Consider the following 11934-nt stretch of genomic DNA (forward strand, 5'->3'; position numbering starts at 1 on the left):
TTAATTTATCTTGGTTCAAGGAGAATTGACTAGAGGTAGGAATATATATGTGTGTGTGTGTGTGTGTGTGTGTGTGTGTGTGTGTGTGTATATATATATTATATATATATATATATATATATGCTCACAGGCAGTGGAAAATGACTTGTCAGGTTGGTCAGGGTCCTGGAAGGAGAAATATTTGAATATCAAATACAGTAAAGTCTGGGGAGGAGGCATATGGATGGACTAATGGGAATAGGCAGAAAGTGAAAATGTTTGTATTGCCTATTAATGCCCACTAGAGAGCATCTACCACAGAAAAGATACTAAACACTTAAGTAGACAGGATAACCCAGCCAGTTACCTTCAGCCAGTCTCTGTTAGCAGTCTACTATGGTGCCAGCAAAATGGGTACCTGAAGGGAGTAACCCCTAATGACAATGAAGAATACTATGCATGGGGCCAACAGCATGGGTTTCCTGAATCCATTTTTCTATCAAGTGATCCCACTATTATGCTGTGTCCCTCTGTACCATCTTTTGGAACTCAGTGGGAAATTTTCTCCTAAATCACACTATGTGATAAAATCAGTGATTAGGAAAATACATGAAATAAAAGAAAATGATAAAATTATTCTTTTCTTCCTTACTAATTCCATAAGGTAATTCATCCTATAACCACTGAATATTGAAAATAATGTGATAAGTCTCTTTCCCTTTCCCCCCGCCACAAACACACACACACATACACACACACACACACACAAAACTTTCCTTGAAAAATGAGATACTACTTATCAAGGAACAAATTCAGTACTTTGGCTGCTGGAGGGGCCACTGGACTGAATTCAGGAAACCTCTCTGGGTTCCAGTGAGAGATCTAACCCAGTAACTCTGCAACAACCTCGTGTAAATCCCTTCACCTCTCTTTTTTAGCTTACCTGTCAGCCTGAATTTTATCTATCCTGCTTCTTGAATATCCAGAATTGTGCAGGAGAATAATGTGAGGATTAGATAAATTACTTTATTTATACATCTTCTGGGTCATCACATTGAGGCATGATGGCATCAAAAGGTACACTGGGGCTAATTACCAGCAAGAGCAGAAGTCTTGGATTCAGTAGCCCTAGGTACTGGTTCCAGCTTTATGGTAAGGATGTGGAAGTGGTTTAAAGCACCCTGAATTAAAGTTATTGGTTATCATTTTACTACAAAATAGAATCCAGTTTAACATAGTATGCAATGAGAGTCCACCCAAGTACCCATCAAACCAAAGTGTCCATTGCCTTAAAGGACCAGTTCCCCTCCTAGGTTATATATGATGTCTTCTTTCTCATAACTGGAAGCCCCTTTTCTATACTCAAGTAACAATTGGGTAATGAGGTGCATTTTTGTCCTTTCTCACCAACACCAGAATTCAAAATGCAAACCAAGATTGTTCTTTCAAATAGAACTTCATTCCCATAAGACCACACACCTACACAACAAGGTTATCATTGATCAAGACATTGATCACAAGATACCCAATGTACAATTCTCACAAGAGTACCAGGATCACAAGAACACAGCCAGTACACTCAGCCTTTTTTTGATACACAAAATCAAGCCACATTTTCCTTTTTTTTTTTCTTGATTCGGAGTCTTACTCTGTCACCCAGGCTGGAGTGCAGTGGCATGATCTCGGCTCACTGCAACCTCTGCCTTCCAGGTTCAAGCGAGTCTCCTGCCTCAGCCTCCTGAGTAGCTAGGATTACAGGTGCGTGACACTACACTTGGATTTTTTTTTTTTTTTGTATTTTTAGGAGAGATGGGGTTTCACCGTGTTAACCAGGATGGTCTCAATCTCCTGACCTCGTGATCCATCTGCCTTGGCATCCCAAAGTACTGGCATTACAGGCATGAGCCACCACGCCTGGCCCACATTTTCCATTTCTGGAACCCATATAATTTATAGAACACTTACAATGTCTCTCAATAGCTCTTTTTCTATTAATATGTCTTCACATTAGACATTCAAGTATATAATACAGATGACTTATGAAGTCAATTCTCATATTTTTGTTGATCTTACCTTAGGTTCTTTTCAATAATGACTCTAATGCTAAAGGCAATAACATTGAATATAATGTCATAGGAACATGAGTTACAATATAATTTTTTCTATACAGTGACTGTGTTACCCAAGATTTCATCTGGTGAATAGAAATGATAATATTCCGGATCGTAGTTATGCTGAAGGAAATAATTGGGTCATTTGTGTCAAGGAGCAAGCATAGTACCTGGCACACAGCAATCATGGAGTTCCTGGGGTTCCCAGAGTACAAGGACTGTGTAAACTTTCTTCAATCCTTCCCAAAACCAGTGAGCACATATTTGGTGATAACAACAAGAATAACAACAACAAAAAACAGTTTTTAAAGTTTCTTCTTAATGTAGAAAAAGATGAAAAAACAAATTTAAAACAATATCACTTGTTGGTATTTGTTGTGAAAAGTTGGTAGGATAAAATGAAGGAAGTTAGTAGGATAAAAAGAAGCATGGGGTTGATAGGTGCAGCAAACTACCATGGCACATGTATACCTATGTAACAAATCTTCACGTTCTGCACATGTATACCGGAACTTAAAGTAAAATAAAGAAATGGAAAGCTGGTGATTTTAAATCATGTCCACAAAATTTTTGACAGTTGCTATGGTCTGAATGTTTGTGTCCCTCTCAAATTCATATGTTGAAATCAATTTCCCAATGTGTTAGTATTAAGAGGTGAGGTCTTTGGGAAATGACTAGGTCATAAGGGCAGAGGCCTTGTGAATAGGATTAGTTTCCTTATAAAAGAAGCCTGCAGGAGCTTGTTTGCCCCTTTTGCCCTTCTGGCATGTGAGGGTACAGCTAAAAGGAGTCATCTTTGTAGCAGGGAGCAGGCACTCACCAGACATCAAATCTGCTGGCAACTTGATCTTGGACTTCTCAGCCTCCAGAACTGTGAGCCATAAATTTCTCTTGTTTGTAGATTACCCAGTCTAGGGTATTTTGTTATAGCAACCCGAATGGACTAAGACAGAAACTGGTACCAAAAAGTGGAGGGCTGCTGCAACTAATATCTAAAAATATAGAAGTGGCTTTGGAACTAGGTAATGGGTAGAGGCTGAAAGAATTCGGAGGCACATGCTAGAAAAAGACTACATTGCCATGAGTGGAGCATTAAGAGTGATGCTGGTGAAGGCTCAGAAGAAGAGGAGTGCTGTAGAGAAAGCTTCAGTCTTCTTAGACATTACCTAAGTGGTCATAAGCAGATGCCAAGGTGTTAACTGCTTACACCCAGAGCCGACCAGTTGCACTTCAACAGTCCAAGGAACTGCCCAGATCACCCATTTTCCAGCCTAGGGTCTATGTGGGTCTATTCAGATTACTGCACCAGAGGGAGGGTACCGGACTAAACAAAATGCACTAAACTTCCTCTATCTCCACTAATCTTCATTCTCCTTCTGGTTGGCTGGTAGGAATACAAATTATGACATATTCAGCTAACATATATTGAGAATTTAAGTGCCAGAAACAATACCACTTAAGATATGTGCACTCCTTCTTTTATTCTTTCCAACACTTTCATGTTGTGTGTATTTTTATTTTTATTTCATAGATGAGGAAATAAGTTCTTAGGGAAAACACATAACTATGGTTAATTATCATGCAAACAACAATAAGTGAAACTCAGGGTTTCATTAAATATATCTATATATTAGATCTCTTTATGAACTTGCCATTTTGTTCCTTAAACATTCATTATCATGTTTCTAGCCATAAAATGGGCACTTCTCACTTACGACTCTAGGTATACGATACCCAAATATAATATCACCTTCCACTTAATGACACCTTCCCATTTTACTACCTCTTTTCTATTTTGGCATAAATTATGCCATATTGATGCCTGGATTTAGGGAAGATAATAGAATGGGGATCAATAAAATCCAGAACCTCCCCAACCCCAAAAGCTTATTCCATATGCCACAAAAAGGCATTCTGCCAAAGTCTGCAGTCATTCTCCATTATAATTGTTTTAAAGTTTGGTTAGCTAACTCTAGGTTCTTAACAGGGAATAGAGATCTCTGCAACTAATCCCACACTTACAACTGTGTAGATCTTCCAATGAAGAATACAAGATCTGAAATTAGTTCTCAGAGCCAATATTATTAAGTAGGGTACCAGCTCTGGCTCCAACCCATCACAGTGATGTTGAATGAGGAGCCACTACAGGATTCAAGATGACAATACCCATGAATCTCATCATAATAAACAAACACCCTGAGCATACCAGGGACTATATGCCAAAAGCCTGAAAATGTTGTAGAGCATTTATTCTGGTTATGCTTGTCCTGGCTAAGACTTCATTTTGTTCATGGTTTGGATGTGGACTTTGCCACTTCTGCTCAATGCTAAAGTCCTTGGGCTTCTTTTCCTCCTTCTTGTTTGGAGTATTCAATTAGTTCACAGTTTTTCTATAAGAAGTGACTCTGTAACTGCTAGGGCAAAAGACAAATCTCTGGACACTTTTGTAATAATATTTCAAAGGTACTTTACCTCAAGGTCTTAAAGGTAGCTCCAGACTCATATCAGGAGCCCTGACCTCCCACCACACTAGGTTCTTTACAGTTAACATCCACAAGCAGTAATGAACAACACAGGCCAACAATCATCACCTCAAGAGTGATGACCTCAGACTGTCAATCCAACTTTTCCAAGATGATGACCTCTGCCAAAGAGACCAACTCTTTCCAAATGATGATCTCAGCACAACTGACAGTCCCAGCATTAACAATGATACCCTAGGATGTCCTGCCCCCAAAATTCCATGCCCAAACCCACCAAACAAAGATTTTGATCTCCTCTTTGCTTCCAAAAACAACCCCTGGCTCTTCCACTCCACCTGTAAACCCACCTGGATCCCCTATAATTTCCCCAACTGCTCTTTCTTATTTCTCGCCTCCTGCCTTATACCCCAAGTTTCAATCTATGCAGATATTTGTTTCCTACCTACCAGATGCCAACACCACCATGGTTACTGTGAACTGCTTAACTAAAGATCCCACCCATCCTGCTTATATATGTCTTTGTGATTTCATATCCTTCTTATTTATGCAATGTTAAGGATACCTTACAAAGAAGTAAAGCTTATTGGCAGGTCCTTACTTGCCTAGACCATACCTAAACCCTGATGAATGACACCATGGAGAGATCTCACAAATACAATCCCACTGGGGATTATGGTTTAAACATATTAATTTTGAGGGGACACAAACATGCAGCCCACAACAACCTCTCTCATTTAGCCTCCCCACAGAAAGAAGCACCAACCTATCTTTTTCTATCATATTGGGCCTTGTGACAATCTCTGGTATAACAGGCACACATTTAGTTATTTTCAATTCTGTAACACAGACTAAATTCATAAGGCCACTCAGGTATTGTCACAGTCCTGGCAGACCATATACAGTAAGCATCTTAAGCCTTAGAAGCCCTTAATGAGGCACAAAGCCCTCTAGTTGCTGTGGTAGCTGACAAAAGATTAGCATTGGACTACCTACTACCATGTCAAGGTAAAGTTTCTGCCTTAAAGGGGACCTCCTGCTGCATGTAGGTTAATAAGACAGAACAAGTCTCCAGAATATTTAAACAAATAGAACAAACCAAAATAATTAACAATACTACAAGAGTACTCTAAGAGATTCTCCAGACCCCAGTTGATACCTTCTCTTGGCCGTCTCCTTCTGCATGCAGTGACTGGCTCTGCCCTATCTTTCAGGGAGCTATCATAGTTGCTGGTCAAATTATTGCGAATTGACTTTGCAAATTTGATCTCTCTCAGACAAAGTATATGTTTATTTACAGGAAACCTGAGCAGTTGCTGTGCTTACTCAGATTTAGGCATAATTGCGAAGACCACAGGAAAAAAAATCTTGTATCCCCACTGATATTTGATTGAGTGTCAGCAACCCCTAAGCCACATTCCTACTGTGTCTTTTGCCTTCCTTTAGCATCAGTATCCTGATAACAGTCACTCTGCCCCCACACACATACCACAAGCTAATGCACCCTCTTGACTCCTCTTTTAAACTTTTTGCTGGCAACTTCCTCTTTTATAAAATGCCTGTGTACTTGCCAGTCTCTCTCTCTTCCTCTCTCTCTCTCCCTCCTCACCTGCCCCTAGGCTGTCTCCCAGAGGGCTAATCTTTCATCCTCTTGCCTTGAGATTTCCCTGCCTGTGTAAGTAATACATCTTTCTTTGATCATACCAAAGGATTACTGTTACAAGTTTCGATATCAGAAACAAATATTTTCAGGCCGGGAGATTTCCAGTGTCCCAGTACAGTTGCTATACCAAGAGGGTTTATTCACCATCCATCACAACCAAAGCGATTGGGATAGGCCATCCTTCCTCCAATTGGTCTGAGTCTGCTTAGGCGAACTGGTGCATGTGCCCAGCTGAATAATTCCATAGGCTTCTGCTTCCATCTACTATAATCAGGCTCCTTTCTATGTCATTCAGTGTGACAATGTTGAAAAGAGAGACCACTATAATTCCATGTACACACTCATTTAAGCAATAGAGGAAGAGGGATGAATAAGGGGAGATAAGAACACTGACACATAATGAATGAATATGTATATTCTGGAAAATCTGTCTTTTTTGGAGGGAAAAACCAAATAAGGGGAAAATTCCATGTTTTTGGAGTGAACAGCCAAAACAGGAGAAAGGCTTTGCTTTGATTTAAGCAAATTTATCCACTCATTCAATACGTATTTACTAAATACCTACTATGTTCCAGGAGTTGTACTAGATATTGTAAATAAAAAGATGAATAAGAGGGCATAGTCCCTGACCTCTGAGAGCTTACAATTTGATGAAGTATACAGACAAGTAATCAAGCTTACAGCACATGTAAGAAGTGTTACTGGAGGGATGGGGGCTGTAGTCTGCTGTAGGTTGAAGAAGGAATTGAAGGTGAAAAACTGCAGAAATATAAGAGATAAGAAAGAATATAAGAAATAATTCTGGAGTTTGGCTGGCAAGATGGCTGAACAGGAACAGCTCTGGTCTGCAGCTCCTAGGAAGACCAATGCAGAAGGCAGGTGACTTCTGCATTTCCAATTGAGGTACCCTGTTCATCTCATTGGGACTGGTTAGACAGTGGGTGCATCCCATGGAGGGCAAGCAGAAGCAGGATGGGGCGTCGCTTCACACGGGAAGTGCAAGGAGCAGGGGAGCCTCCCTTTCCCAGCCAAGGGAAGCCATGAAGGACTGTGCTATCCGGCCCAGATACTACACTTTTCCCACGGTTTTGTCAATCCACAGACCAGGAGATCCCCTTGTGTGCCTACACCACCAGGGTCCTGGGTTTCAAGCACAAAACTGGGCCATTGTTCAGGCAGATAACGAGCTAGCCTCAAGAGTTTTTTTTTTTTTTTTTTTTTTTTTCTGTATCCCAGTGGCACCTGGAACCCCAGTGAGACAGAACCGTTTACTCCCCTGGAAAGGGGGTTGAAGCCAGGGAGCCAAGTGGTCTCACTCAGCGGGTCCCACTTCCACGGAGCCTAGCAAGCTAAGAACCACTGGCTTGAAATTCTGGCTGCCAGCACAGCAGTCTGAAGTTAACCTGGCACAATCCAGCTTGGTGGAGGGAAGGGCGTCCACCATTACTGAGGCTTCAGTAGGAGGTCTTCCTCTGACCAGGCTGAAAATGCCTGGAAGTTCGGACTGGGTGGAACTCGCCACAGCATGGCAAAGTGGCTGTGGGCAGACTGCCTCTCTAGATTCCTCTTCACTGGTCAGGGCATCTCTGAAAGAAAAACAGCAGCCCCAGTCAGGGACTTATAGATTAAACTCCCATCTCCCTGGGACAGAGCACCTGGGGGGAGGGGCACCTGTGGGCGTAGCTCCAGCAGACATAAACATTCCTACCTACCAGCTGTGAAGAGAGCAGTGGATCCTGAAAAGGAGGGTTCTCCCAGCACAGCGCTTGAGCTCTGCTAAGGGACAGACTGCCTCCTCAAGTGGGTCCCTGACCCCTGTGCATCCTGACTGGGAGAGACCTCCCAACAGGGGTTGATGGACACCTCATACAGGAGAGCTCTGGCTGGCATCAGACCAGTGCCCCTCTGGGATGAAGCTTCCAGAGGAAGAAGCAGGCAGCAATCTTTGCCGTTCTGCAGCTTCTGCTGGTGATACCCAGATAAACAGGCCCTGGAGTGGACCTCCAGCAAACTGCAGCAGACCTGCAGAAGACGGGCCTGACTGTTAGAAGAAAAACTAACAAACAGAAAGCAATAACTTAAACCTCAATAAAAAGATCCCCCACACAGGGACCACATCCAAAGGACATCAACCTCAAAGATCAAAGGTAGATAAATACACAAAGATGAGGAAAACCCAGCACAAAGAAACTCAAAATTCCAAAAACCAGAATGCCTCTTCTCCTCCAAATGATTGTAACTCCTCTCCAGCAAGGGCACAAAACTGGACAGAGAATGAGTTCGATGAATTGATAGAAGTATGCTTCAGAAGGTGGGTAATAACAAACTCCTCTGAGCTAAAGGAGCATGTTCTAACCCAATGAAAGGAAGCTAAGAACCTTGACACAAAGTTACAGTAGCTGCTAACTAGAATATCCAGTTTAGAGAAGAACATAAATGACCTGATGGAGCTGAAAAACACAGCATGAGAACTTTGTGAGGCATACACAAGTATCAACAGCTGAATCAATCAAGTGGAAGAAAGGATATCAGAAATTGAAGATCAAATTACTGAAATGAAGTGTGAAGACAAGGTTGGAGAAAAAAAGATTGAAAAGGGACAAAAAAAGCCTCCAAGATATATGGGACTATGTGAAAAGACCAAACCTATGATTGATTGGGGTCCCTGAAAGTGACAGGGAGAATGGAACCAAGTTGGAAAACACACTTTAGGATATTATCCAGGAGAACGTCCCCAACCTATCACGACAGGCCAACATTCAAATTCAGGAAATAGAACACCACTAAGATACTCCTCGAGAAGAGCAACCCCAAGACACATACTCGTCAGATTCTCCAAGGTTGAAATAAAGGAAAAAAAGTTAAGGGCACCCAGAGAGAAAGGTCAGGTTACCTACAAAGGGAAGCCCATCAGACTAGCAGCAGATCTCCTGCAGAAACCCTACAAGCCAGAAGAGAGTGGGGGCCAATATTCAACATTCTTAAGGGAAATAATTTCCAACCCAGTATTTCATATACAGCCAAACTGAGTTTCACAAATGAAGGAGAAATAAAATGCTTTCCAGACATCTAATGCTGAGGGATTTTGTCACCACCAGGCCTGCCTTACAAGAGCTCCTGAAGGAAGCATTAAATATGGAAAGGAAAAGCTGGTACTAGCCACTGCAAAAACACACCAAAATACAAAGACCAAAGACAATATAAAGAAACTGCATCAACTAATGTGCAAAATAACTAGCAAGCATCATGATGATTCACACATAGCAATATTAACCTTAAATGTAAATGGGCTAAATGCCCCAATTAAAAGACACAGACTGGCAAATTGGATAGAGTAAAGATCCATCAGTGTGCTGCATTAAAGAGACCCATCTCATGGGCAAAGACACATATAGGCTCAAAATAAAGAGATGGAGATATATTTACCAAGCAAGTGGAAAGCAAAAAAAAAAAGCAAGAGTTGTAATCCTAGTCTCTGATAAAACAGACATTAAACCAACAAAGATTAAAAAAGGCAAAGAAGGGCATTACATAATGGTAAGGGGATCAATGCACAAGAAGAGCTAACTATCCTAAATATATAGTCACCCAATACAGGAGCACCCAGATTCATAAAACAAGTTCTTAGAGACCTGCGAAGAGACTTAGACTCACACACAATAATAATGGGAGATGTTAACACCCCACTGTCAATATTAAACAGATCAACAAGACAGAAAATTACAAGGATCTTCAGGACTTGAACTCAGCTCTGGATCAAGCAGACTTAATAGATATCTACAGAACTCTCTACCCCAAATCAACAGAATATACATTCTTCTCAGCACCACATAGCACTTATTCTAAAATCGACCACATAATTGGAAGTAAAACACTCCTCAGCCAATGCAAAAGAACTGAAATCATAACAAACAGCCCCTCAGACCACAGTGCAATCAAATTAGAGCTCAGTATTAAGCTCAGTATTAGAGCTCAGTATTTTTTTGTTTTGTTTTGTTTTGGGTTTTTTTTCTTTATTATTATTATTATTATTATCATTATTATACTTTAGGCTCTATGGTACATGTGTGCAACATGCAGGTAAGTTACATATGTATACATGTGCCATGCTGGTGCGCTGCACCCACCAACTCGTCATCTAGCATTAGGTATATCTCCCAATGCTATCCCTCCCCCCTCCCCCCACCCCACAACAGTCCCCAAAGTGTGATGTTCCCCTTCCTGTGTCCATGTGTTCTCATTGTTCAATTCCCACCTATGAGTGAGAATATGCGGTGTTTGGTTTTTTGTTCTTGCGATAGTTTACTGAGAATGATGATTTCCAATTTCATCCATGTCCCTACAAAGGACATGAACTCATCATTTTTTATGGCTGCATAGTATTCCATGGTGTATATGTGCCACATTTTCTTAATCCAGTCTATCATTGTTGGACATTTGGGTTGGTTCCAAGTCTTTGCTATTGTGAATAATGCTGCAATAAACATACGTGTGCATGTGTCTTTATAGCAGCATGATTTATAGTCCTTTGGGTATATACCCAGTAATGGGATGGCTGGGTCAAATGGAATTTCTAGTTCTAGATCCCTGAGGAATCGCCACACTGACTTCCACAAGGGTTGAACTAGTTTACAGTCCCACCAACAGTGTAAAAGTGTTCCTATTTCTCCACATCCTCTCCAGCACCTCTTGTTTCCTGACTTTTTAATGATTGCCATTCTAACTGGTGTGAGATGGTATCTCATTGTGGTTTTGATTTGCATTTCTCTGATGGCCAGTGATGGTGAGCATTTTTTCATGTGTTTTTTGGCTGCATAAATGTCTTCTTTTGAGAAGTGTCTGTTCATGTCCTTCGCCCACTTTTTGATGGGGTTGTTTGTTTTTTTCTTGTAAATTTGTTGGAGTTCATTGTAGATTCTGGATATTAGCCCTTTGTCAGATGAGTAGGTTGCGAAAATTTTCTCCCATTTTGTAGGTTGCCTGTTCACTCTGATGGTAGTTTCCTTTGCTGTGCAGAAGCTCTTTAGTTTAATTAGATCCCATTTGTCAAATTTGGCTTTTGTTGCCATTGCTTTTGGTGTTTTAGACATGAAGTCCTTGCCCATGCCTATGTCCTGAATGGTAATGCCTAGGTTTTCTTCTAGGGTTTTTATGGCTTTAGGTCTGACATTTAAGTCTTTAATCCATCTTGAATTGATTTTTGTATAAGGTGTAAGGAAGGGATCCAGTTTCAGCTTTCTACATATGGCTAGCCAGTTTTCCCAGCACCATTTATTAAATAGGGAATCCTTTCCCCATTTCTTGTTTTTCTCAGATTTGACAAGTCTCAACCCCAAATCTCCTTAAGCTGATAAGCAACTTCAGCAAAGTCTCAGGATACAAAATCAATGTACAAAAATCACAAGCATTCTTATACATCAATAACAGACAAACAGAGAGCCAAATCATGAGTGAACTCCCATTCACAATTGCTTCAAAGAGAATAAAATACCTAGGAATCCAACTTACTAGGGATGTGAAGGACCTCTTCAAGGAGAACTATAAACCACTGCTCAAGGAAATAAAAGAGGATACAAACAAATGGAAGAACATTCCATGCTCATGGGTAGAAAGAATCAATATCATGAAAATGGCCATCCTTCCCAAGGTAATTTACAGATTCAATGCCATCCCCATCAAGCTACCAATGACTTTCTTCACA

The sequence above is a fragment of the Pongo pygmaeus genome, chromosome X (genome assembly GCF_028885625.2).
Source record: "Pongo pygmaeus isolate AG05252 chromosome X, NHGRI_mPonPyg2-v2.0_pri, whole genome shotgun sequence".
Taxonomy (NCBI): domain Eukaryota; kingdom Metazoa; phylum Chordata; class Mammalia; order Primates; family Hominidae; genus Pongo; species Pongo pygmaeus.